This window comes from Accipiter gentilis, chromosome 28 (assembly GCF_929443795.1).
Source record: "Accipiter gentilis chromosome 28, bAccGen1.1, whole genome shotgun sequence".
In the NCBI taxonomy this organism is placed as follows: Eukaryota; Metazoa; Chordata; class Aves; order Accipitriformes; family Accipitridae; genus Astur; species Astur gentilis.
The window spans coordinates 20,287,497-20,314,362 of NC_064907.1; the positions used below are offsets into that span (position 1 = coordinate 20,287,497).

Sequence of the window (26,866 nt, forward strand, 5' to 3'; positions counted from 1 at the left end):
TTTACATGATTCACATGAAAGTCTCTGCTTCCTGAAGTCTTCTCAGATATAAATGACAAAAGCTCACATTATCTGCCCCATTTTTCAATTGCAATTTTATGGGATAAGGAGCCACAATGCTACTGGATTATATCTTTAATGCAGATTTTCCACTAAGGTTTTATTTTTAAAGCATTCATCTTTAGAAATATGTGGATTTAAAAATAAATAAATCATCTCCTAGGTCACAAGCCTGCTTCAACTGAAGCCAAAGGAAGCAGCATTAGGCAATAATTTCTGTCTCGTTAGCGTGCGTCTCTGCTTGCTGGATGTCTTTCTTCCCTTTCCCTTGGATAATAAGCAGCCGTGGGCCCGATCCCCTGCGGTGCCAGTCACATGGATGGAGCTCAGAAGCCATGTGTGCCTTAAGATGCACAAACTGGGCACAAGCAGGGCAACGACAGGACGCTAACCCGTAGCGGGGGGGGGGGGGGGGGTGGGGTGTGTGCTTTTCCCTTCTCCGCTCTTGGGAATGACCCTTCCCAAGCCAAAGGAGCAAAATAGGTACTTGTTTTGTGACGAGTGAAACACGCTGTTGATGCCAAATGGCTAAGTTGGCTCCGGTTCAGTGCACGAATCCAGTTTGGTGTCAGCGTAAATGTAGTGCTGTCTACGGTCACGGCCGCTCTGTTGTCGAGCTCGAGTGCCAGGTGTCCCTTTGCCAGCGGAGGAAGGATTTTGCCCATGTTCTGCAGAGAACAGAACTGAAGGCTTCTCGGTTACCGGCACCGGCTGCCCTGCAATAGATTTCTTCTCAAATTCAGCTAGTGACAAACTCAACGTATGGCAAAATAGCTCTCACTAGGGACTGACCTAAATCAAACTACCCGCACCTTTGTCTCTGGCGAAAACAGCCCATGAGACAGCTACCCTCCGTCCGCCATGAGCCGCGATTAATTTTACACCACAGCAAACCGGTGGGCTTGAATTTGCAAGGGCCAGGTGGGCCATATAAAAACCAAAAAACCCGAGCTGGCTACGAGCGCTGATCCTCTCTCAGATAATTATCCTGTCCTCTCTCTCTTGCTTTAGTGCTGCTGCATTTGTATGAACAAATTCAAAGTAGCAGTTGTGGTGGATTTAAAGCCGTTGCAGTCCTGATGAGCTGATAGTTTATAGCCCTACCACAAAGGGATTTTTTTTTCTGTTGTTTTAATCGCTAGCACAAAATAATTACATTCCTTTTTTTCCCTCCTGTGAAGCAACAAAATGACAAAACAGCAAAATAAAAATTTGTGTGATCTTCTTCACAGAGCAAGCAAAATTGGGTTTGCAAAATAAAATAAAGGAATCAATCACTTTCCATACACAAAGCCTAGTTTTAAGTAATTCTTGAAGCAGGAGATGTTTTAGGATCAGAGAAGTGGCTGTAATCAAAATGCTGGAAGAAAATGGGATTCGTTCAGAAAACTAAGTACCTCATTAAAAATCAATCCCTTTTCTGCTCATTCAAATGGTGTATTGATTATAATACTTTAGCAGATCTCTTTAGAGTTACGTCTGCTCGAGCGCGGGGGAAAAAAACCCATGTTGTGTCATATTTACTAAAGTATTTAGCCATCTATGGATGCAACCTGATACTCGGAAGATTTATGAAGGAAGTTAGGTACCTACCACGGTAGTTGCATGGGGAAGGTTGGTTATACAAGGAGTTTATCTCCATTGCTCAGTTCCTAATTGTCACCCTGACCCTCTGTGATGAGTTCATGGCCACCTTGTGCTGCTTAGATGGCTCTTTCTTCAGCATCAGGGCTGTTCTCCCAGGAAAAAGTGATGTCCTTGGTGTTGCTACAGATTTGCAAGTGAAAACAGGGAAACAAGCAGATGAGGGGGGAAAAGGTTTATTATTCAAATTCCGTTTCCTGATTACCAGCATGCCAGCTCTCTTAGTTTACAAGCAGGCAGCTCCCTTGAGTCTCCGTGCTCATCAATTATTTTTCTTTTTTCACCTAGCAAAGCTAATCCAGCAGGTATGAGCAGAGGCTTCCGTGTTTGTTAGCACCACTGTGGTCCTCCTTTCCTTACTGAAAAATCCTCAGAGTGTGACCTTAGTGCGATTCGAGATTATGGTATATATCTGCACCTGAGTTAGACTTTAAATTGTGCTTCTGAATATATGAAAGAGTGAGCCTAAATATGAATCTCTTCTAACCATCCGAATGGCCATCTCTCCTCCCGTACTGAATCCAGGCACGTTGGTATTTGCGACGTAAGCGATTGCTCTGCTGTTCTGCGCAGCAGGCATGTTCTTTGCTTGCGTTTACCTGTTCAGTCATCAATAATTACAGCTGGTGGTACCTCCCAGTAACACTCAATTCTCTTGAAAACTCTCTTCTTATTTCCCTATCCACTGTCAACCGCTAGAGACTGGAAAATCCGACGGAGCTGACAGCGTAATCAGCTATTGATCTGCATTCACCGATCTAATCTAGACTCATCTCAAACTTCCTTTAAGAGCCAGTAAATACGCTTTTTGGTTGCAGCTGCCTCACTGCAAACCGGACTGCCAAAGCTGCCCCCGTGTCATTTGGGACCGACAGCGCTGTCGCTGCCCTGCGGAACGCCAGCCGGCTGCATAATCCGGAGCACGGTTTTGATACCAGGAAAAAATGCAAATGCGGCAGAGCTTCCCACCGCCCTGCTTGAGAAGCCATGGCAGGCTCTGATTTTTTATACGACACAGGTACTAATTACTGGGAAACGGTTTCCTGAGAGATACTAGTCCCCTAAGGGGAAGTGTTGGGGGAGGCATTATTTTCCATCTAATCTATTAAATTTAGAAGCTAGGATGGCTGCCACCTGGGAGACCCCTGTGATTATTGACTTATGCAAGCACACTGATTTCCACTGCTACCTTGTCTCCGCTCTCCTCCCACTGCATTTTCTCCATTTATATGTCAGCCGCATGTTACCAAAGTTGTAGACTTCTATTTAATACTCCAGGAGCACCCAGGAGCTCTGGCCAAGTTCGGGTTTTTGCTCTGATGAACTGCACTGAGAAGGACAAAGTCCGTATCTACCCAAGACATACGAGTAGGCAGCCGGGTAGGAAAGAGCAAGAACAGCTCTGAAAATAAAGCCTGGTGTGCCTGGGTGTACGCAACGTAAGGTTGTGAGCTGCCCAGGGTAGGGATTGCTCCGTGGGTGGTGTGTAGTCGGCACGTAACGAAAAAGGACGCTTGATGTGGAATTTCAGTCACTGACCTGAGCCATCTCCAGGCTTCTCGATCTCGGTAGAAAAAAAAAACAAACAGTAAAAAAAAAAGTGACTTTCTAGTTCTTCTTCCCAAACGTTACTCCCCATAAGATACAGAAGTTTTGTAAGGTTCTCGATTTTACGGTGTTGCAACGAATACTTGGAAGAAACAATGGTGGATAAAACTTGCTACGAAGAAGCAAACGGATGTTAAGAACCTTATTTTAAGTCGGAGGTACTGTCAGGGTCATGTTTGGTGGTGATCCAAGCTGCGTACATCTACCACTCAAGTGCAGCCCCCCACCCCGAGACGGGACGCAGCCGCTACGGAGGAGCTGGACCTTGGGGCTGCAGTTGAAGGAGCAGTACCCTTTTCAGACACCCGCCGCTTCAGACGTGGCTCGGGGGCCAATTCCCCATCGCTGAGCCCCTGCGAAGCTTGCTCCGGGCTGCCAGCGTCTTTGGGGAACCCTCCGAGCCACTGCGACATCGACCAGCTGCCGCCTTCTTTCTGCGCTGGACCGTTGTTGCATGCACCTACCCATATGTCTACCCAGCCTGAGGTGTTTCTGCCCACGGTGGCCTATACACGTGCTTCGCGGCATCGTATAGCCCAAATAGACCTCTAATGGCCAAGTAATGGGCTTCAGCTCCGTATATCACGGTGTCATTGATTTCAGTGGGCTTTGGATTGGACAGTAAGTCTTTACGATGTGTTTTACTTCTCACTTCCTAGCTCGTCACTTTTTTTGGTTTAACGCAGGCCTTTCCACGTTACTTTAACAAAGTTTTATGTGTTTTAATTTTCTTTTATTACTTTGTAGCTGATTTCCAACTGCTTCACGAGACAAGTCAATGAGACAGAGCTCCTAATAAACCTGCATTCATCAATGCCTTGTTTTACGCTCTTTCATCTCTATCTACTATCCAATCACTTGGACATCTGATGCTTCTGAGCTTGCAATTAGACCCATGTTTTCTGCTTCTGATGAAGGAAGATTAATTAAATCAGTGCTTTTCAAGACTAGAACAAATGCAGGAACGTTTTTGGCAATTTTCTCCTTCCTTTAAACCTGTAGCCTATTAATTTAAGACACCTGGCATAGAACTAACATTTTGCCCTGATAGAAAACAATAAACCGAGATTTATACACTGGAGCCTTATGGAAAGACTTCTTTTTCCTTCCCAAAATGCAAATTAGGGAATAAAACGACATGAGATCAGGAGAAAAGTTTATAACCTTCCATCCAAAGAATCAGACAGATTTCTACAATGAACCTTTCATTTTTTAACCACACCACCTGAGAGAGAGAGGATAACGCAGTGATATACCGATATCAGGATTTATCTCATGGAGCATTCAGTCTGCTCTATCACCTGAAATTCCCCATTATGCCAGTGCTGATTGTGTCCATATGCACGCTTAAGAGCGTATCTCAGAGAGGCTACAGTCTAAATAAACAAGGCAAAATGGATAAGAGAAAGAAACCGGCGTGATTCCTACTGTACAGAAAAAGAACTGAGTTGCAGCAAGATTTTAGATCTGGAGAACGGGAAACCCGGCTGAGAGGCAAAAAGTCAGAGGCGAATGAGTGCTGGTGTGCTGCAGAACAGGATCCCGGGTCTCTCTATACCTTTAATTTCCCTTCATGAGGGCGATCAGCAACTTAGAATTGAACCGTAAGAGCTGCGTGCGTCTCTTGAGAGAGCTGGTGTGCTGGCTCTTCTCCCAGGGTCGTAGCGAGAGCCGGAGTCACTCGTTCACTCCTGCGTTCAGACTTCGGTGCAGATAAATGAGTTGGAGCGCAATTCTGCCCAGGGAGACTTGCCCACCGTGGGCTCCGTCGCGGTCACTACAGGTAGTGCCGAACGCTTCCTTCTGTAACTCCCGGAGAAGACTTTTCCAATTTGTTTTTGCTCTCGTGACAGTGGGGTTTAATTCATTTGGGGGTGTTTGCAAGAGGGCAATTCCCCTTTGCTGAGACTGGTAACAGCTCCTGCCTTTTTATATATCATGCTTCCCTGCTTCTCTAGGTAGGACAGGGTTTTCTGGAGAGAAAAAGGAGATCAACTGATCTTTTTTACAGTCTATTTTTGTGAAGGAACATCAGAGATAACAAAAGACTCATTATTTTCCTACACTGGCAGTTGCTAAGAGGAAAATTCCAGACAGGGCAATTAGCTTGTGACAGGTATTCTCCGTTTGCTAATTACAATACATTTAAGACCTTTGTTCAGGGTTGGTCGTCCATGTCCCAGCTGCTGGTATCACACGGACTTTGTTTCCTGTGGTCACTGTTGCAGGTTCAGTGAGTCTCTGCTAAAGCCAAAAAAGAAAAGCGCCACTTAAAAAATCTAGATGATAGTCATCATGTTGGGCAGAATTCACCCAAGCAGGGTTCAGTAGATTTTTCTTGTGTGTTGTTAAGTCGCCTTGACGTGAAAAGGCCTAAATCCTTCTGTTCTCCTCGCGGTGGCTGTTAACTGGTGATTATGAACCATCCAGAGCCAGGTATTCAATGAGACAGCTTCGGCTGTTGGGTTTGGGTGGCAAATTCGAACAGTGCTTCTAGGAGATATGTCTGTCTATGCACCTCTGCATCGATCTGATAACCGTGGCTGAGTGGTTCCTCGTAGATGTCACTGTCTTTTTAATGATCGTACATGCAAAAATACATTCCTAGCGTCATCTCTTTAAGTTCCAGTGACTGGGCACCTGTACTGAAGTACAGGTAAGGGGCTGCAGATAACTTTCATTGTTTTAAGTATCTTAATAACAACACAATAAGCTGCAAATACTGCGTAAACCCTTGCGAGATATTCCCTATTTCCTAAAAGCTAATATGCGTTACCGTGCCCTTTCAGCGCTAGCCACCTCTTCATTACCGATCTCTCGGTTGGCGTGGGTGCAGCTTGCACAATTCTGCGGGTTTATATCCATTGCCACCGCCTGTACCCTTGCTGGTTGTTTGGTGTCGGTATCAGCCAGGGTTGCGTTTCGGGAGCTTGGGAACAGCTTTGGGGCGCCGGTTAGCCAGTCTTAAAATGTGCAGAATCTCTGTTGGCATCTGTCATCCACCAATAACCAGCACGTTGCAAGAGTTGGCTCCAAACGCCGCTCGACGGTAGCCCATGTGCCCTGCTTGCTGGCTGAGGTAGTCTTTGAGTAGCAGAAGCTGTTGGCATTAACGTCCTCTCCTTTTGGAGCAGGCGAGACAATAAGCGTATTTGTCGATGTCAGTTGTTGCATTTCAGAGACACAGATGGCGTGTGAATCCCTGCAATTTCAGAAGGTTTGTCGAAGCCTTCCTTACTTGTCCACGGTGCAGGAACAGTTTGCATAGGATTTAGGGCTTCTTTCTTCACAGAGAAAGCTACAAGAAGAAAAAAAAAAACGCAAGCCAAGGGGTGCGCTGCGTGTGTCGGTTCCAAGGCAACGTACTATTTTATTACCGTCAGCAAATTTTCCCGGGGTCTGCGTTCCAGCTCCCTGCTCCAGTCGGTGAGGTCTGGCAGCGCTGAACCTGAGGCAGAGCACAAAGATACCTGTGTTTTAAGCTGTGTTTTTTATTTACTTATTTATTTATTTGTACCCGTGTTTGAAGGCACGAAGAGTGCTGGTAAAATGCTACGTGCCTCTATGTCCTTTACCTGGGATGCTTTGAGACGTTCAGGTTTCTCGCAGCGACCTTTGATTAGCTTGAAGCAGACGAGTTCCCCAGATCTTAGTTAATTGAAACACACATCAAGTAACTACATTCATAAATGAGTCATTTATAAATAAGACAGCAAGGAAAGGAGCTTGGCAGGAGTAACGGCGAGAATTGCTAATACGTACCCGGGCTCCTCCAAGTGTGCAACACGCATGGACACGCATCAAAAATTCTCTGGCGCCATGAAAATAAGAGCAGTGGTAGCAGATGGGTAAACACAACTAATACGATGTAATCCAATTTTCAGTTTGGTGACAATCTTGGAAAATTTAGTAGCATATCAAAAGACTCAGCTAATTGATACCAGTCCTTCTGGCCCAGGTGTTGCCACCTGAAGGCACCTGGCTCGTGGGCTGTAGGCAAGAAGACCCTGCAGAGAGGAAGGCTTGAGTAGGATGCTGTCCGGCTTTGGTCATTTACGTCTCTGAGCGTTAAAAACTTAACTTCAATCTCTGATTCTTTGCCCCACCCATATAATTTATAATCTCTCCAAGGTCTGAAAGTGCCTCTTACTCGGCGTACACGCAGCGTTTACCATCAGAAGTCCTACACCTTGAAGTCTGCTCTAGCATTGCTGCAGTATAAATATAGACACAACAAAGCGTGTCAGGGTTGTAAACCATCATTATCTGTACATAAAATGTTTTCCAATCCACAGATGATGAAAGAGCTTTTCAGCGCAAAGCATTGCTATTTCTGGGAGTTACTTCTTGTTGGGTTTTATTGGATTTTTAAAAATAATTTTGAATATCTTCTCTGGTTTTCTGGCTAATGTTTCACATGGTATACCTAGACACATAGATAACAAACACACTAACTCTTGCCACAGTTTGTGATTTATAAAAGAGAGTAATACTATTCAATATTTTCCTTTAAAACCTTCTCTCTGGAGTCTTGCACTACTCATGCAAAATACTGAGTTTTCTTTTAAAACTACACCGGTGCTGCAGCTGAAGAAAACCCACAGGCGAACCAAAGATAAGTACCAGCCCTGTGTGTGGTTCTCAAGAGCTTTTCACGTGGGGAGGCTGGGGCATTAACGGGCCAAACGATCCGCTTATGAATGCTACTAATAGCGTATGCGACGAAATACTTTGGTTTTCCCTTCTCGGGAGCAGAAGTGTTGGCCCTGTTGGTTACATGCTTGGTGCCTCCTCTTTTGCTTTCCTACCAAAGGAGCCTTGTGCATCCCTAAGCTGGGAGCAGACCTCCTGTAAGAACAGGACTTCAGCATCGTATTGCCACCAGCAGCAGCCAAACGTTTGTGTGCGCCAGGTAGCGATGGGAGCGAACGTCTGGGCACCACAATGGAAGTATGCTCAGTCTGTGTCTATAAAAGGTAAGTCATATTTGTGTGTTGAATAGGAAAGGAGGCTTTGTAATTGTAATAGGAACTGGCAAGCGAGGTTGTCCATCTTCAGCAAAATTGCCAGCGGGGTTGCTTTGATTTAAGTCCACCGTTTGCTCGATATGGGGGGAATGGGAACAAAGGGATGCGTTGTTTCGCAGGGTCCGACCCTGCTCGTGTTCATTCACTCCGTCCCACCCAAGCCACCCTATGTCAAGTGAGCCCTTTGCAGCCGCTTCTGCTCACCGAGGTGGAGTTTATGAAAGCAACTAAAACAGATTTGCATTGGAGTCGGTTGAAGTTGGGTGTGATGAAACAAATCAGGCACTCGTGAGCGTTGCAACTTTGGCGAGCGAGGTCTCCCAGCCCACGGAATGGGGGGTCTGCGCCCCCGTAAAGGACCATGCCACTCTGGTGTCCATCGCCGTGGTTATCCGTGCTGGCAGCGTGGCTGGTAATCCATAAACGTACGGACGTTGGAAAGGCTTTGACTCTGGCTGCCCTCGTTACAGCTCCTCCGTGGTCCGTAGGGAAGTTCAGGCTCCAGAACTGCCAGTCCACCATGAAATTCCCATTAAAACACATGCAGTTCACAGCTCCGTGAGCCAGGGGGTATTAGCCCTATAATTGGGCAGGTTAGACTCACGCTAGAGTTTAATGGCAATTTAAATCTCTCGCGCGCTCTGATGCAGAAATATTAACGCTTTGATCAAGGCCTTTCGGTCTTTCAGCTCCTCATCAAGCATGGTGCAGAGCCGAATCTCTTGTAATGAACCAGGGGACCCAAGTGTTTAAGACATCAGAACTAGGCAAATTTCCTTTTTTCTTTTATTTTAAACCCTCCAGTCTGCTGTTCAAACCTGCCTTTTTCATACTTCACAGTTCTTGTTATGAATGAATAAAGCAATTAGGGATATTGTGTTTGTAAGGCTAATAATAATTAATGCATTGATTAAAAATAAGAAATTATGCAATTGGAGCAGAGAAGAAACCCAAACCCTTTTCTACAGGAGACTGTTTCCTAGGAGGTTTCCTTCTGTTACAGAAATATTTACTTACAATCAGAAAAACATTTCTTTCTAGTGGAAGAATAAAAAAATCATTTTCTTCGCAGCCTAATGAGCAGAGGCATATGTTTTTAATAAACATATAGAAGGATATTTTTTCTGTAGTCAGGAATTAGTATTCAGGAGCTTTACAATGCTTATAAACCTCCGTGCCTTTTCTTTCTTTTTATTTAATTAAGGCAATTTTCAGCCTGTGTCCTCTGAAGTCCTGGTAGTTCCACCGAGTCTTTCTGTGATCGTTTAGGCCGCGTGAGTGTTTTCAGCATCTGAGCTTTAATTTTGATGGGGTTCCCCTGCTCTGCTGAATTTCCCTCTTTCCCTGTCGTGGCAGGTTTTTCATTTGCATTTTTTTGGACGGGATCTTTGATGGAGGGAATCTCCTGTGATCTTTCAAACTGTCGTCTTCACGTGATGTCTTCGCCTCCACTGTAGAGCCCCATCGCGACAAGAGACCCCCGCAGTTACAGCCCTGGGACCCGGTTCTCATCCATGGTGTACGTGGTTTTCCAGAGGTGGGGAGGTTTTTTTAAGGGTCTGATCCTAGGTCAATGACTTTATAAAGAGGTTTGCACCAGTTTGATCCGTTGGATCATAAGGCACTAGGATAATATTTGCTTTACAGATGCAGAACAGAGTGACGGCTCTGGCCTGAGCAGCCTGCCCATCTCCCATCTCCGATGGACTGAGGTGCCTGTCGGCAGCCTCTGGCCAGGCGGTCCCCAGCTTGAGAAGAGGCTGGGATGGGTGGATGGGAGCCTGCTGTACCCTCCCCTCCTCGTTCCTTTTCATTGAGAGCACAGCATCGTTATTAGCAGTGAAGTTTTTATACTTTACAGTGAGCCCAGCCAGGTCATGATGCGTTATAAATCTTAGACAAGTCAAGCACTACTTCTTGCTGGGTACAGTATATGCTTGGCCCCATTAAGAATAATAGCGTGAATAACCATAAGCCATTAATTTTGACGAGATCAGGCCCGTATCACCTTAAAAAGAGTGCACTGATACCATGGGAGACATTCGGCTATTTCCGCTGTTCACTCCCTTAATGAATAAAAATATGAAAGTAGCTGCCGTTTGCCTGACAGACAAGCACCCAGAGCCCATGAGAAAGTTCATCCTGTCAGCAGCATGTGCAGGGGGAAAGCACCGAGAAATTACTGCCGGTGCTCCAAGAAATTGCAGCCGTAGAAAGAGGCACTAACCACATCCCGCACGGACCACCCCAGGGTCCGGGAAAGGCCTTTTGCAGGGTGAGCAGTTTGATCTCCTGCAAATGCAATAATAAGGAATAAAAAGCCACGCTTTCTCATTTGAGACCAGCCAGAGATAAATCCATGGAGATTCCCAGGTTTTGGGGATCTTACTTTACGGGGAGCCAGCCAGAAGCCACTGTCAAACACGGAGCTGTTAGAAATACCTCCCTCGTACCACGTTCTCGTTAGCGCCTTGTTTTTACCTGCGTGTGGGTTTGGGTGCCTGTAGCTATTTTCAGACTTCCCGTAGAGAAAAGATCCCTTTCATGTTTTTTCTCTGCCAAAAAGCAGGCTGGGACAGTTTTTTCCCTTGACTTTCAAGTGTTCAGAGTGAAAAAAAGCGGGGGGAAAAAAGGGGGAAAACTAAAAGGTGGAGGGAGGGCAGGAGGAGAGTTGCTGTCAGAGTCCCACACGTAGACAGCGTTCTTTGTAAGGCTGCGGGTATCGTAGCTGCTGCTGTCATTTAAAGCAAGGCATTGTTTTGCTTAAAAGCAGCATCTTTCCTCGTTATTTTAAGTATCTCTGTGCACGGCTGTTGCATGTTCGCTGCATACACCGAGTTCCTCATCAAAGTAAACACCGTTGTGCCGGCACCGAGGGAAACGATGTGCAATTATGAGCTTTTCTCATCCTACCTCTTCTTGTTTCCAGTGCTCCTCTGGGATCCACAGTGGAAATGAGGAGGGCAGGAATGGCAAAAATGTATATACTGTGTGATGGTAAGGGAGCCTTTGTGCTTGATTTAGAGGTTGAGGGATGCTATCGTAGCACGCCTGCGGATGCCTCTTTCTAGTAGACGGGTAATCCCGGTGGGCTGAGGATGCGTGACCTCGTTCTGCCGGGTTCTGGGGCTTTTTGGGGGTGGGTCCTGCTTCTGTCTGTGTGCAAACCTCCGTGCTGCCGTGCCTGGTGCGCAGCAGAAGCCCTCGGTACCTTCTTTTGGAGGGCGTTATCCGCACGCAGCCTCCTTCAAACCAGCCCGTCCCATGGTTGTTACAAAGGACCCGAGAATACATCAGCCCCTGATGTAAAAGCAAGCAGGAGGCACGCTAACCGGGTGCCTGCTTTTTCTCTTCTTGTTTTCGTTGCTGTGCAAGATAGAGGCATAAATGTCTAAATATTTGGGGTATGACTCACTCCTTGTATGTTTTCCCATGAACGGTGTTTCCCATGATTAAGGAGCCAGGCTTAGGGGAAAGGACAGAAAGGTTTTAACTTATTAAATAATTATTTCTGGGCTTTGGTATTCATTTGTTCCTGTTATTCTTACGTACGAGTTTGGCGGTGACGATGGTCTCAGGTGGACCCCTTCCCCTGACTCTGTCGCTCTGACCCACCGCTCGCTTCTTAGGCTGGGCCAGAAATGTGTTGGGCTTCCAGGCAGTTTTCTATGCGAGTATTTGGCAGGCCACGAGCAGCCGATCGCCGATCAGACAAAAGTCGGCGCTTTCCCTCTGGCATGGCTGTCGTCCAAGCATTTGAATATGTAATTTCCGCTAATTTGCAGAACTGTACTGTTAATTACACGAAAGATTCACTTAGAGCTACCCCTTCCGTAATGTTCTTAATGCTTGCATTAACTACGTTGCTCCTCATTTGTAATTCTCGGTCACTCAATGAGGCTAAGAAGATGTGGTCGATGCCCTCTGCTTGCTCAGAGCATACCGTCCCGTGCAGAGCACGGCGTCTCCCAGCTGCGCTCAGAAACCGGGCACCGTTTAAACACGGGACGGGCAGGTGGCTTGAGGCCGTCGAGCCCCTGTGATTCGAGGTGAGATGCTCCAACAGCAAATCTCTTTTTGCTGGGATGCAAGAGCTCTGCAAACCACCTCCCGTGGGTACGCTACCTCAGTAGCCTCAATCTTCCCAATATCAGCCTTTCCTTTTTTTTTCATTCTCCTCTTCATTTACGAGGCGAGGACAATGATAAGCAACTGCCCCTTATGCCCGCTTTTTTGGGAACTCTTGCTCCCATTCTTAATTTTTTCACCGAACCAATAACTCGGCTTTGATCAGCGCATCCTTACGGGACGCGAATTACCGTCTTCCACCTTGTGCATAATAGATCCCCCATGGCCCTGTGCTGGCAAGCGCAGAATTGCTGGGGCAGCGACAAGCGCCGCGTGGATGCTCTCTGTCGGACAGGCTTTCTCAGTGCTCCCGGAATTGGGATCGACAACTTACAGAAGGACTAAATCTTCCTCCCGCGTCTTATACTCAGCCCCAAAAAGCTGCAGCCTGTTTCCTCGCCAGCCCTCGGCAATGACCAACAGTTCCCCGTTCAGCGGGAAGAAGCGGCGAGACAAACCCCCACCTCTCCGCCCGGGGTAAGAGCCCTGGGAGGAGAGGGCAGGGGACCTGCCTGCCGGCACGGGCGACAGCACCCATCCGGCTCCTCTCTGGGGTGCCCACGTCAGGCAGTCTGTCTCATTTCACACTCAATTTCAGTAATTGCTTGGCATAATTTCCATCAGGTGAAGAGTAGGAAGATGGTTGTGCTTCATCAGAAGACCAACTATTCATCATGAGAGCTATCTGACACCGGGACACAGTCTGATTTGTTCCCGTCTCCCATAGGGCACCTGCCAACACACTCCTCTCTAGGCAGCAACAAGAGGGACAGCAGAAAAAAAGAAAGAAAATTCAATTACTTGGTAGTTTCCCAGCTAGGCGCTCCCTTTCAAAATGATTTATTTAAGGTTGCACCCACCGTGGGCGAGGTGCCGGGCCAAGACGTGGGAATCGCTCCAGGGAGCTCGTGGTCTGTGGCAGGGCACGTCGGAGCAGACGGGGGAGAGACGTGGGACAAGGGGGAGGGGGGCTTTGTCCCACTCGGACGCCCGGTATCCAGCGTACAGATCTGCTCCCGCTCTCTGCTCTGTTGCGCTTAGTCAAAGCTGCTAATCGTGGCGAACGCACCCACCCGGCATGGTTTATCTCTGCGGAAAAGCAGCAGGCAGATTGACCTAGACCAATGTTTAGATGCGAATGCCTTGTTGTCAGGTTGTGTTACCGGTTAAAATGGAAAGGCACAACGCAGCCGGAGCCAGGCATATACATGTGCCAAAAAAAGAAGGGGGGGGGGGGAGGGGGGGGGGGTAGGTGAAAGCTGATCTGGACTCATCAATAACCTGACGCACATCCTTGCCCGTGCTCTGAGTTGAGAAAACACAGCAATGATCAGCACGCAGGTCAGGATTTCACTGAGCTGTCCAAGGAGAATTTACTCTAGCTTCTTCCTGACAAGAGACAGAGGTATAAAAAACAATACAGTGACTTCTGCTCAAGCAATAGCTGTGTAAAATATTGTTCATCAGAGCTATAAAGGTTACCTCAGTAGAGAAATAATGTCTGCGGCTTTTGGCTTGATATTCCTATGGGCAATGCATTTGTGAGTTTGTCGAAGGCGAGGAGAAAGAGCTGGCGATGGGCAAGGACCCCTGTCACCCCCAGTCCTGAATTGAGCATCATCGTTTTTCATCGCCTTTGAGTTGCACCTGGTCAATACGGGTTTGTAAAACAGTTGGAAGCCCTCCAGCCTCGTGTTATAATACGTAGCGGGCACTAAATACCTTTGCGTGGCCGTTATCGCGCCAACAGCGCTTTCCCCCTCTATCGGGGTGCTGCACGGAAAAGCCCCGCAAGCCGGCGCGATGCTTTGGGCTAGACGAGCAAGCCAAAGGGTGGAGAGGGGTTAAGCAACTATCACAAGATCCGACGATCCTGTGTCTCACCCCTGGCTTTCACCAGCTGGTTAAGAGAAGGTCAAGCCCAAAATGGTTTGCTCTACAATAACCTGATGACAGGGAAAGTTTCCTAGCGCTGATTATGTCTCAGGCGTTCCTACGGAAGGCCAGGAAATCTTGACTAGGACCAGATCCCTGTGTGTATTCAAGCCATGCATCCTGCCTCGTATTTATAGGCTGCACAAATGGCTCAAAGCTCCAGGATTCGTAAGGGCACCCGATATTCGATCGCCCACTTCCACCTCTTCAAATAAATCAGTTCCATCCCCAAAATCCAAGCTAGTGCTAGGGAAGGGGACTGGTGAATAATTGACATAACAAACAAGATTTTTATTTCGTTTGGAGCTTGTTAGGTTACATTTGCATAGCTACAATGTCAGATTCATTATTCATGAGCATAAACTGCAATGACCCCCGCCTCCCCCACTCGCACAGGCGTTCGCAAACACCGGCTCCCAGAGTCCCAAGATTAGACATCTTTCTTGCTGCTTTAAGCAATTTCTCTTTAAAAGGAGCACGGCAGAGTGACAGCCTGATTTTTTATTCATGTGTGGGTCTTTTCGAGGCATAACATTTACCACAGTACATAAAAATCAGCCTTGCAGGTCGGGGAGGGGGGAGATGCGACTTAAGAAAATGGTGTTTAAGGGGAGTTTTTGGCGGTGGGTGTCCTACCTGGGGCAGGTCATCTCCCATCACACAGCAGCTCCTCTCCCAGTGGGTGACACGGAAAAAAGGCTCAGGGTCCCGAGGAGGGGCTGGGAACGGGCTGCTGCCCCGAGCAGCCAGACTGATTTATTTGTGTTTGTGTCTCCTGAGCAGGGGGACCGGAGAGCCCGTCCCATGGCAGATGTCGCATGGGAGAAGGGGAAGCGTACAGCCCTTTGGGGGACAGCCCGACGGTTCAAAAAGATCCCGTTCACTGGGAAAACGGGCTGAAGTCGAGAGGATAAAGGCAGGTGGGTGCAGAAATACTAAACGGGGGAAATGTCCGGCTGCGCAGGGGTAGCACAGAAAGGGATTCGAGGGTGACAGCACAGCCCGCAGAACAAGCCAACACCGTGATGCTTGTGCACCACCGAAAAAAAGTAGCAGAAAAACAAACGCAGAAGGGTATTGAGCAGCACAGTGTATGTAAGACATGGGGGGTCGCTATCCTGCTCGGTGCTGATGAGGGCTCGGGGTCACCACGTGTTTAGAAAGACCTCGGCAGACCGGGGAGCACACGAGAGGGAACGGGCAGAGCTGTGCCGGCAAGGAGAAAGGCAGCGAGACCGCAGCTTGAAATATCCCTGTGTATTGCTGCGCTCCATGGCCACTGAGGCGATGAGGGTCTTGGCTTAATTTGCAGTTAGGAGAGTCGCATTATGGCTTTAGGAGAATCCTCCTGGGAAAAGATGCTGAGGCCCTTTCGGGGGACTCTTCGACAAACATCCCTCAAGGATGGCCAGGGCTGAGTCTTCCTCGGCGCGGGAGGAACAGCAAAACGACCTTGGGGTCCAGCCATCGACACCAAGACCAATGAGCATCAGAACGGCTCCCTCTACCAGCGTGTGGCCTGCCGTAGAGAAATAGAAAAGATATTTTTGAAGGAGCCTTGCATTGTTTCAGGATACCATTAGCTTTTTTAGCACAGGGAGGGGGGGGATCAGAAGCTGTTCTGAGAAGCGCTGCCAATCAAACAGCGATTTGCTCTTGGTGTGAGGCACTCTCCTGCTCTCTTACCCAAATTAAAAAATGGAACCAACAGGAATGATACTAAGAAAAGTAATTAAACACCTCAGAAATGCTAGAGATTGCATTTAGCACGACAGGCACAAAAGAAAGATGCTGAAAGGGAGCGTTTCCAGTAGGCAAAAGCGAGACCGTGATAGGATGCTAATTGCCGGATATCTTGACCTTTTCTTGCCGTTCGGCGCTGAATAGAGACAGGGACGCGCCAGCCCCCTTTCTCCCTGCGCCGTGTCCCTTCACAACTCGCAACGGGGTGGGGGGGGGTGAAAGGCAGCGGCAGAGCCTTGACACCCTCCTCGCCCCCCCCACCTCGTGCCCAGGTCTCATTCACGGCGACTTCCCTCCCTGAGAAACTCCGCGCGGCATCAGGCAAAAGCGAATTTAAACCAGAAAACAGCCCAGGCTTCGGGCTGAGTTATTTTTCACGGGTCCGGCTCAGGTTTGCTCTGAATTTTGGCCGGTCACAGCCACTCCGAGCTCCCACGTCTGCGCGGGAGGTAATAACGCTGTCACACGGGGGTAGAGGGAAAACACGGTGCTTTTGGTGCCCGATGGCCAAATTATCAACCCAAATGGAAAACCTCTCTTCTATTATCACTTTAATCATAGGGAAAATATTCTGGGGAGACGCGCGGTCACTTGTGATGACCAGAAGCCTTCCTTAAAGCCTCTTTCTGCTCCAGCAGCAGAAACTTAATTCCAGCATCGACCTCTCCCCTTGGCCAGGGCAGTGCCGGGGGGGTCTCGCCCCCATGTAGGGCCAGGCTGTCCTCCCCTGACCCACCGCTTTCCTTCGCCACTCGCCTGGTGTGTACGTGCCATCTGGTGGCAAGAAAATATGTTTAAAATGATTTTTGCAAAGACAAGACTCTGTTAAAGGAAAGGGGCTGGAGGACAGGCCGTCTTAAATTTTGCTGCTTTGAGGAGAACGGGCTCCGCCGATTCCATGCGAAATCTGTAACTCCCCCCAGCTTGTTCCGGCCGCCATCGCAGGCGTTAGTTCGTTACAAGTCTGATTACTGGTAAATATTTTGCCAGGAGGTTGTTTTCTGATGGAAGTAGCCATTTGTCTCTATAGAGGTATTCTGATTTCTTTTTGTAAGAGTTAAAAACCAGTCTGCCCCTTTTTCTTTGCTCTCAATTGCAATTTTTTCCCTGTTAAGTGGGCTTTTTCCCCTTCTTTTCATACTTTTTCCTTTTGCCATCCCCACAGTGGATAAACGAACTAAAGAGAAAGAGGAGAAACAAATCAAAACTGGAAATCAAAGTCAACAGCCAGAAAATGTCCTTATATTTTCTGTCTCTGAATTTTTTTTTTTTTTTTTTTTTTTTTTTTTTTTTGCTTTCTGATACAGGAACAAAGGAGGGAAATGGGTATTGGGATGCTTCTCTCTAAAATATGTTTATCAAATATTGATTATAACGCCGTAATATTTAAGCACGGAATGACGTGTAGATTTATGGGGGTATTTAGTGCACAGAGTTGGTTGCCTACTCCCAAGTATGAACTGTCTTTCCGAAAATACGGCGACAGAAGAGAGAGAGATAAGTGCCATAGATTATTATCCACTTGGTATTGAATAGGATTACAAGGAGCAGGGACACGCTGAGACAAAGATTTCGTAAGGCTGTACTTCACCCCCATGTAAAGGAACAGTGCAAGGCCATGCATCACTTAAGCCTTATTTATAGGTATTAAATAAGACTTCACTAGAACATAGCTCTTGTGCTGACCCTCTGCAGATGGGTGAATTGCACCCTAAAGCAAATATAGGAAACTTGTATTATTCATCAGGCTCTGTTAATAGGGTTATTGCAGGCTGAGGTGTTGCCTGTCTTGACTGAAGAGCAGACGCTGGCCTCGGTGACTTATGTTTGCATAATTATACTGTAAATTCTGTCCCGCTGTGTCTGTCTAATTACATTTTTAAATAAGAAAAAATATTTATATACATGTAGGGCTTGTTTTCAAGGCCAGAGTTTCAAGTATTCAGGAGCAGGGTGGTTGCAAAACAACAGAAAAAGGAAGTTATGATCCACGTTTGACTTGCTTGATAGCAGAAGGAAACCAGGCGCTTCTCCTGCCTGCCCGGGAGGGCAAGCCTGGGTTTTTTAGGACGTTCAGCCGGGATGAAACAGGCTCCTTTCCCTGCCTTTGTGATCTGCCCGGCGCGCTTGATCCTGGTCCTGTAAGTATCCCTTGGGAAGGAGAAAGAGGTCGAGTCGCCCAGGCGGCATTTTCCAGGGACCACTTGGTTGGGGGGGTTGAGGGATAAGCGATACTGAAAAGAGGTTCTTGGGAGACCTTCAAAGCCAAGCTCTGCTTGGCTTTATACTTTTATTGATGACTTTAGGCACCGAAACTGTCATGAGGATTCAGATAAAGTGTTCTGATCATAAAAACAAAACTCGGGAGAAACCGTAAGCCCGGAGGAGCAGCCATACAAACTTGAATATGGTAAAAAGGGATGAAAATGTAATAGCTCTGTATACAAGCTGGTTTTGCTGTGTACATGCTCAGCAGCTGGGAAGGTCCGAAAAGGAAAAGGCCTGCGTATGGATCGGAGGATAACGCGAGAACTGCGCCAGCGGCTGCGTTGAGAGGGGGGAGCCGGGTGGGCGCAGCTCCGCAGAACGGGTGCTGAGAAATGGGACAACTGCTTTTTGTAGGCATGGGGGGGCCCTGGGCACCCCGGAGGGAGGAAAGCCGTTGAACCTGGCACCACCACAACTGAGTGGGTATAAACTGGCCCTGGAAGGGAAAAAACAAAAAAAACCAAAACAAAACAAAAACAAAAAAAAACCAAACAAACAAAAAAAAAAAAAAAAAAAAAACAAAAAAAAAAAAAACAAAAAAAAAAAACAACAAAAAAAAAAAAAAAAAGAAGGCTGGAAATTAGCAAAAGCCATCAGAGCAGACAAGTGTCTGGGATAGCGAGGGTCAGTCTCGCAGTCCCACGAGGCCCTTTCTAGACCGGTCTCCCTATTTTAACTTGATACCTCAAGTTTTTCTAGGTTTTCTCTTTAAATTAAATAGAGAGAGTTACTCTTTAGCATAGTGGCCTTGCAATCAAAGCACTGCTGTCAACAGAGCCGGACTCTTCTCGGGGGTGTTCACTGAAAGGGCAAGGGGCACAGATTGAAATGCAGGGATTCCATTTACCCACAGGAAAAAGCTTCCCCCCCCCCCTCCTTAAACTTGAGAGCTGTCAAACACTGGGACAGGTTGTCCAGAGAGGCTGCGGTGTCTCTGTCCTCGGCAAAACTCAAAACCCACCAGGACACGGCCCTGAGCAAGCTGCTCTGAGTGATCCTGCTTTGAGCAGAGGGCTCGGACTGGGGACAAACCTGAACTATTTTGTGATTTAGCAGCAGAACCTCCCATCTCTTGTTTCCCTCCCAGGTGTGAGCTACTCCCCGCGCCGCTTCGCAACTGCCTGCGTCTCAACGCCCCAATCTCCTCTTCCCAGGTAAGGAAAACCAAACCGTCACCCCTCCGCATCCTTTTTTTGTCTGCTTGCCTTTCAGGGCCCCAGAACAAGTGGCATTAATGTCAGCATCCACAGCTGCAAAAGCAGTTCTCTGCAGCCCTCTAGTGCTTATTAAATACATTTTAAAAAAAAAAAAAAAAAAACAGAGTTTGCAACAGCGATGGGGAAAAAGGGCAAGGACGGCTCAGGCTCAGTGTCCTGTACCTCCCGCAGCCGGAGGTTTCCAGCCCAGCGATGGTGGGTGCAGACCCCAGCCCCGGCAGAAGCTCACCCCGCAGCAGGGGCCGGGGATGGGAGCGCATCGGAGCTTTGGGTTTTGGGCTCTCAAAGCCTCTGCCCCAAGCAGGCAGGGATGCCGGCAGCTGCCAGACCCGTACTGCGTTTCTATCCCTGCTTCTGCCGCTGGGTAACCTCGGCAAAATGTTTTTCCGCGCCTCCTTTCGCCAGTGCCGTAATCCTAATTGTTCTCCCATCCCTCGTCCCCGCGGCGCGGCTAAGAGACGATGCTGATCTCCTGGTGGCTACAGCAGTTTAGCGAGAGCATTTTCCCCAGGAGTTCACCGTACCATTTGCATTGAAGTTATTTATTTTCCAGGGGAAGACAATGTAACTATTTAAACATTGTTCTTCCTTGCAACACTAATTTAAAATAGAGGCTTTTGTTTGCTAACAGGACAGAGTACCAGCTGGTATTTACCTAAACAGTTTTAATGTTTAGACAGGCTCCTGATCCACAGAATATATTCCCACCAGAGAAGCCATGCTAGCGTACAAAAGAGCATGTTGGCCGCGCAAAGGGTAGATTGTTTTTGCAGCACCAACATCTGGTATGGAAATGATTTAATAACTTCATCCCATGGAGCATCGCTGAGGGGAGGGGGGGGGTCATTCTAAGTCCCCTCCCAATGGGCATCCCCTCTCCCCTTCTCCTGCCTGCCCTGTTCGGCTCCCCGGACCCTTTTTTCCACGCCTTCAGCCTTCGTCTCTTAGAGCACGTGCTGTAGTTCCCCACATCCTACAAACTCAAGGATGAACATCACGGTTGGGAGGCCCCATAAAGGCAGCGGGTTAGGAGAAGGGTACAAGTTGCTAGTCCCTTTCCCGACAGCGCTTGCCTATTCGTGTTAGGATCATGCTGTATCATCTCAGTGACAAAAATACACGTGAAGCCAAGTTGGGAAGCTTGTTCTGCATCTGTTTCACTTCTGTCAAAAACACTCCTCCGGTTTTCATTAAAAATCAACCCCTTTTGCCAAATAACAGCTACAAAAAATTAAAAGTTAATTAAATGAAATACAGTTGCTTTCCAGGCTCTTTCTGATAAAATCCTGAAAAGCTTCTTTACAATTGGATTTCTCCCACAAATCTCCACCTCAACAAAAGAAGGCGTCTGCATATAAAATACTTCGAACGACTAATTCTCTGGAGCTCCAGAGACAGATGTACTGATACCAACCACATTGAAACAGGTCAAGTGTGCCTTATAGCTATAGGATTAAGCTCTTCCCCATCCCCATGCTGAGGTCCAGGTCCTCCCACGCGGTGCAGGCAGCATGGGCCCGTTGCCATTTTTGCTTTTTTCCCAATCAAATGGAATAGGATTTCTTTGAAATGAGTCGCATGTTCTTTGACTTCATGCTTTTGCCACTAAGGATCCGAAAAGCCACGGTGCTAAGTTTTGTCCCTGGGAAAGTTCAGAGGCTCGGCCAGGAAGGAGCTGCGTTTGCCTGCCGGAGCCAGGACCCCAGGATGCTCCGGCTCTGCCAGCGCTTGTGTCGGGACCTGACCTGTGTGTTGGTGGAATGAGCAGAAAAGATCCAAGAACCACCGCCTCCCCCGTTACGGTGACAGCGGCGGCTTTACAAGGGCCACGTCTTTGCAAGGACTTAGACAGAAGTAAAACACAAGGTAAAAAGCAACTTGCGGGGGTATGCCCACGAAACTTAGGATTTGGTCCATGAATTGCGAAGCGCTTTGGGATTTAAGTAGAGGTGTTTGTAGAAATCCCCCTCAGCAGAAGAAGAACCTCAGCTACTCTCCCTCGCCACCTATCCAGGCTGAAGCTGCCTTTAAAGAAACAACCTGAATAACCTTGTCATTTCAATTTTTCACACATTTTTCTGTGCTGTGTGTTCTCAAGATCTGGGAAGTTTCATTTTCCCAGCACGACTGCCAGAGGCTGCTAGTCCCTATCAGGGCTCGCTCAGCCACATCAAAGGGAACAGGACACATCAGACGGGAGCAGAAGGGCCGCAGTCCCGTCCCGTGGGGGGCGAGGGGATGCCGCAGGCTCAGAAGCATCCCTCAGCTTCTGGAAGCGGGGTCGGATTAGCAAAGCGCGTTACCAGTGCTGTTGCGATTGCCCGAGCTGAAACAAGTGACGTGCTGTTGTGTCTCCTAGGTTTTATCTGAGCAACACTGGCGTACCGGAGAATCGCAGCGAGACCCTTGTCAAGGTGGTATAGGACGATGTTTTTCAAAAATCACTCCTCTTCTGAAAAGCAACAGGAAGACAACTAGGTGATGAGAGCCTTTGCAAGTATTGCATGGTCATCATCGTCGTCACATCCCAGAAAACGGATGCAAGAAAAGGAGTCAGGAAGGTTGAAAGGCTCCGTTTTCCTGATTTTTCAGGAGTCGATCCCTAAGCTAGCTCAAACACTAAATGCAAACCCTGGCGTTGAAAACGAGCTTTCACTTGCCTCCATCGGAAGCCAAAACCTCGAGTTTGTCACCCCCCACCCAAACCTCACACAGGGAGTCCCCAGTACCAGGCTGGGTCCCGGAAGAGGACTGGCATTCACCTGAAGCCATCTCAACTGAAAGTAAATTAAGATGCAGACATTCAGAAGGGAGGGTTGTCAGAAACCCGGAGCTTCAAGCCACCTAACGAAAGAGGGCTGGATGCCTCGGCAAAATTTGCATCCCTTTGTTGATCCCAGCTGTGTCTTTCCAGAGCCTAATGCAGTCAGCAGCAGCATTTCCCTTTGGTTTAAAACAGGAGGGGGGCTTCCTTTGAAGACTTTGCTTGCATAGGAAATGAACTTCTTGATTCCTGTTGACATTTGCAGCAAGGTGTAGGTGGTGCTTGTAGCATTTTTCAAAGCTCCCTGGCTCTGTTTGTTCAGCTACTTCACACTCCTGTGAAATGTGATAATACTAAGCAGTGGGTGGAAGGAACAGCACAAATGTATCCCTTCAGGAGACAGTAGGTTTCAAAACTGCTCTGCGTGTAAAGACAACTCCCTCCGTTACCAGCTTCCACGCCACTGTCACCGGAGTCCCCGCGTACACGGAGCTTTTCGCTGGGGAAGCGGCAAGGAGCAGCAAGACGCGCCATTGTACTTCGTTCCAACCCTGCAGCAGTCAAAGTGACTCCTGTGATGGTTTGTTTCTCTGGATTCCTAATAACGGCAAAAATAAGGCTTTGCCTTTCCAGTCTCACACAGTGAGGACTTCTCTGTTATGGCAATACAGGAATATTATCACTCTCTAGGCTAAAAAAAAAAAACCAAAACCCGAGGTGGTAAAAACTGCACCATCAGGAGCAGGGCGGCGTTCATCAAGTCTGTAGAAAAGTCAATTAACGCTCACTTTCAGGATTAGGTCTTAGGGGTGTTACTATGCTTTACTTCTCAAGCACCAGCTCCTGGAGTCAGGTTAATAAGTGGAGATTCCGGCTGGCGCTTTCATTCTAACCTTGGTGTTTGGTGAGAAGGAGCTTACAGCTTGAAGATCACTGCTTTGTTTTAAGACAAGCCTACGGCCTTTCCAAGTGCTTAGGTTTGCCCAGACCTAGGTCCTATAACAGCCTTGGCCTTAAAGCTTACAGTGTCCTTGAGAAAGCACTCGGCATCCTGCAGGATTATGGCCCGTAGCATTAAGTTGGCTGCAAAACCAGGCAGCTGAGGAGCAGCCAATTTTTATTTTTGCGAGATGGCAGCATTAGAAATTCGGTGTCTAGATGTCGCAACGCTCATCACGGTCGTGGAACTTTGGTATTAACGCTGGCCGCTTCCGACTCCTGTCTTGTTTCACTGCATCTCTACGTTCACCCCCCTTTTGCTCTTTGTGTTGTAACCCCCCTAGAGCTGCCCTTCTTCCCTGCAAACACCTTCTTTTTCTTTTTTTTGCCTTCCAGGTGCCCGGGAAGCTCTGCTCGTTAAACAGGGCAGCTCTCTGCAGCACTTGCCAAGACCAGGCTCTGAATGATCCGAGCCTGCCTTTGCGATCCGTCTCCCCACCGTGCAACTGGGCTGGTCGGGGTCCCAGACCCCCTAAAAGCTGCACCGAAGGCAGGTGCTGGGTTCTGCTCTCTGCCTCCCAAAGCAAACCCATCTGCCCAAAATCCTCCCCAGCAGGGCCTGCCTGTCCTGCGGCTGAGAGCACACTGACATCTAATGGCATTCCCTGTTACTGCCAAGGGTTTCCAAGGAAAAGGGAACAGCCCCCCGCGTCCCATCTAACAGCAAGCAATGCTCCAGCATCCCGCTGCTAGAGCGGAGAACTGGGAGGACTTTCAGCTCTCGAGAAGCTTCTGTCCTGACAACCCCTTTAAAAACATCTGCACAGGATTAATTGATTTCTTATAGTCTTTTAAAAGCCTACCTCATACAGCAGGGAGGTCTAATGACCAGAGCCCCAAAACACCAAAGCCACCCAAGTTCGTTCTTGTTGTGCCCCCTGGGACCTGAACCAGACTCGTACCTCTTCTTCTACACCGGCAGAATAAAGCAGGGAAGCTAGCAGAGGTTTTATATAGGCTACATCATGATATTATGGATTTACCCCTCCCATAATTCATGGCCTAAATGGCATATCTTGCTTAATAAGGGCGCCCTCTTATGCCACTCATCCTACCAAGCTGCAGGGAGGAGCATTGACCGGGCACCATCCCTTGGGTCCAGCTCCTTGTCTCTGGACTGGGCTGGCCTTCCCCGGGGGTGCTGAGCACGCAGGGGAGCTGGATGAGAACCCCGAGATGATCCCACTGCTGCAGATGAAGCTTTTTCCAGCAGTATACCATCCCCAGCACATGGGCGCAGCAGGACAGGAGATCTCTAGGGTGTCTCCCACAAACACAGGGAAAAACGTGCTCACAGCACCCTGCAGATGAGCGCAAGAGCCCTGAGCCCTAAATACGGCTCCTGGGCTGTGGGTGGGAGGGTGGAGCGAGAGCTCAGGTGGGGCTGCTCGGGGCAGATCAGGTTTATTAATGCACCCAGGGGCTGGTGCTCGTGTTTGGGAGATGCTCAGCTTGTGCATGGGGGGGTGGTCTCAGAAAGTGGAAATGAAGGAGCTGGGCTTTTCCTATTGCCCCTCTTTGCTGCCAACCCTGGTGTCTGCCAAGAGGTGTCCTGTGGTGTGTCAGGTTGGCGTTGCGGCTGTTGCTCTGTAAGTAGCACTGGTGGGGTTTTTTTTCTCTATAAGCTGGGGTTTTTTTAAGTTTCTGAGTATGGCTATAGCTTTTCTTTAGTTGTTATAGCAAGAATTTAATTTGGATGTGGCAAGAAGGGAGGGTAATCAAATGTTTTTCCTGCTGTGTTGATTTTGCTTTTACTTTGGCTGAAGGTTATTGTTTGCCAGCAGTGATAGTGCTGGTGTTTGCTACCCTGTTTACAACCTGGGTCACATACGCAGATCTAATAAAGGCGAAATGATTTCATTCTTGAGATATAAATAGAACAGAAGCTCTGAACCTCTTTGAGGGATGAAACCTCTGGACTGGGTTGCTCCGGGCACTATAAAACAGTTCTTCCGAATATATACAAGGCTTGTGTGAGCATTTTGCTTCCTGCAAGCGCAGGTATCCCGCGGTTGGCTTGGTGCTTCCCTGATTCAGGAGTTGACTCGTGCAGCTCTGCGCCGGGGCTGGCCACCCTCCCTGGCCACCAGCATCGGTCTCCGAGATGCAAAATAAGTGGCAAAACTCTCCCAAACAACGTCGCTGTGGGGTGTATAGACACTTAAAATCGATCTGCAAAGTGTGGTGAGATTTCCCCATTTAGCTATTGGGGAATGGAGGGAGCGCTTTACCAACTTTAATAGAAATGTGAACTCCTTCCCCATTTCCTTCAGCATGCCAACCTGCACGCATCCAGCTGAGGTCGGCGCTTCGTTTCATCACCCGATTTATTTGTCAGGCTAATTGCTCCCCGTGATTATTAGCGCCATACCTAGCTCCGGCACAAACGTTTCCTAGCTAGCTGTCCGAAGTGAAGTGCTGGGCATCAGCCGGTCCTCAGGGGCTATGGAGGGGTGCTGCTCGGGTTAGGCTGGACCCCTTTGTGGTTACACCGGGGTGACAAGGGCTGGCTGTCCTGGAGCAAATCTTCCTTCTCCTGCACTACTCCTGACTTTGCTGCTGCTCGGTGGAACAGGACGGGCTCTGCCATCCGCCGTTACCCTCTTGCTGCTTTGCGTCACGGTAATGGAGTTCCTTACCCACGGCTCGATTAATGTTTGCTGTGCCAAATCGGGATGTGCCCTTAGGGATGAAGAAGATGATTTACTGTCCTGCGTTGCTGCTGAGCCCCGCAGGGGAGGGTTTGTGTGCTGCTGGGGCGGTCGAGACAGTTGTTGGCAACAGACTTTGCCCGTCCCGTGGCCGGAGACACCTGCGGCTGAGCTGCCCTTCCGAGTAAATGTTGGTTTTTGGGGACCTCGTGCCGTATTTTGTAAGAGGGCCGGTGCAGGCAGGGTGAGCGCTCGGGGGGGTCCGAGCTCCTGCAGAGAGCTTGGTGCGTGTTAGTCTGAGCTGCTGTTGGCCCTATCGCCCCTCCAGAGCTCACTGAATTTCTTTGTTCTTTATCTTTTCGTTAGAAATGCCAAAGCCACCAGCATGTGAGTGTCAGAGGGACATGGAAACTTCTCCGCGAGGAAGGAGAACTGATGGCAGAGGAGAGCTAACTGACTGAGAAGCAGGACAGCTGCCCGTGTGAATAAAGCGTTGGATAACGCCTTCCAAACCGGGATAAGCATGGTGCAGATGTGCCGCTCTGTATTAGAACTGATTAAAAACGAATCCAAAGTTTATCGTGCCTGGATCTTTTGGGCTTATTAGTGGTTATTTGATGATGAGAATTGTACCCTGGGTCTGGGGGATGATTTGTAAGAATGGCAGAAAGCAATTAAACAAGAAAAGCTGAGGTGGTTATCAGGAAGCTTGTGTAGAGGTGAAAGCTAATCCTTTTGAAACTATAATGGAAATATTCCAGGGAGTGTTTGTGCTGGCCGAAGTCGGGGTGGGGGGTATTTTCTGTGTCTACCCATGATGTA

The 26,866-nt window shown here is 48.3% G+C and overlaps 1 long non-coding RNA gene across 1 annotated transcript; it reads left to right on the forward strand.

Annotated features, from left to right (window-relative positions):
• Positions 1-15,190: 15,190 nt before the first annotated feature.
• On the forward strand, positions 15,191-26,553 carry LOC126051698 (uncharacterized). Its single transcript, XR_007509855.1, has 3 exons — positions 15,191-15,322; positions 19,501-19,567; positions 26,411-26,553. It is a non-coding gene; the product is annotated as an uncharacterized LOC126051698 (long non-coding RNA).
• Positions 26,554-26,866: the final 313 nt, after the last annotated feature.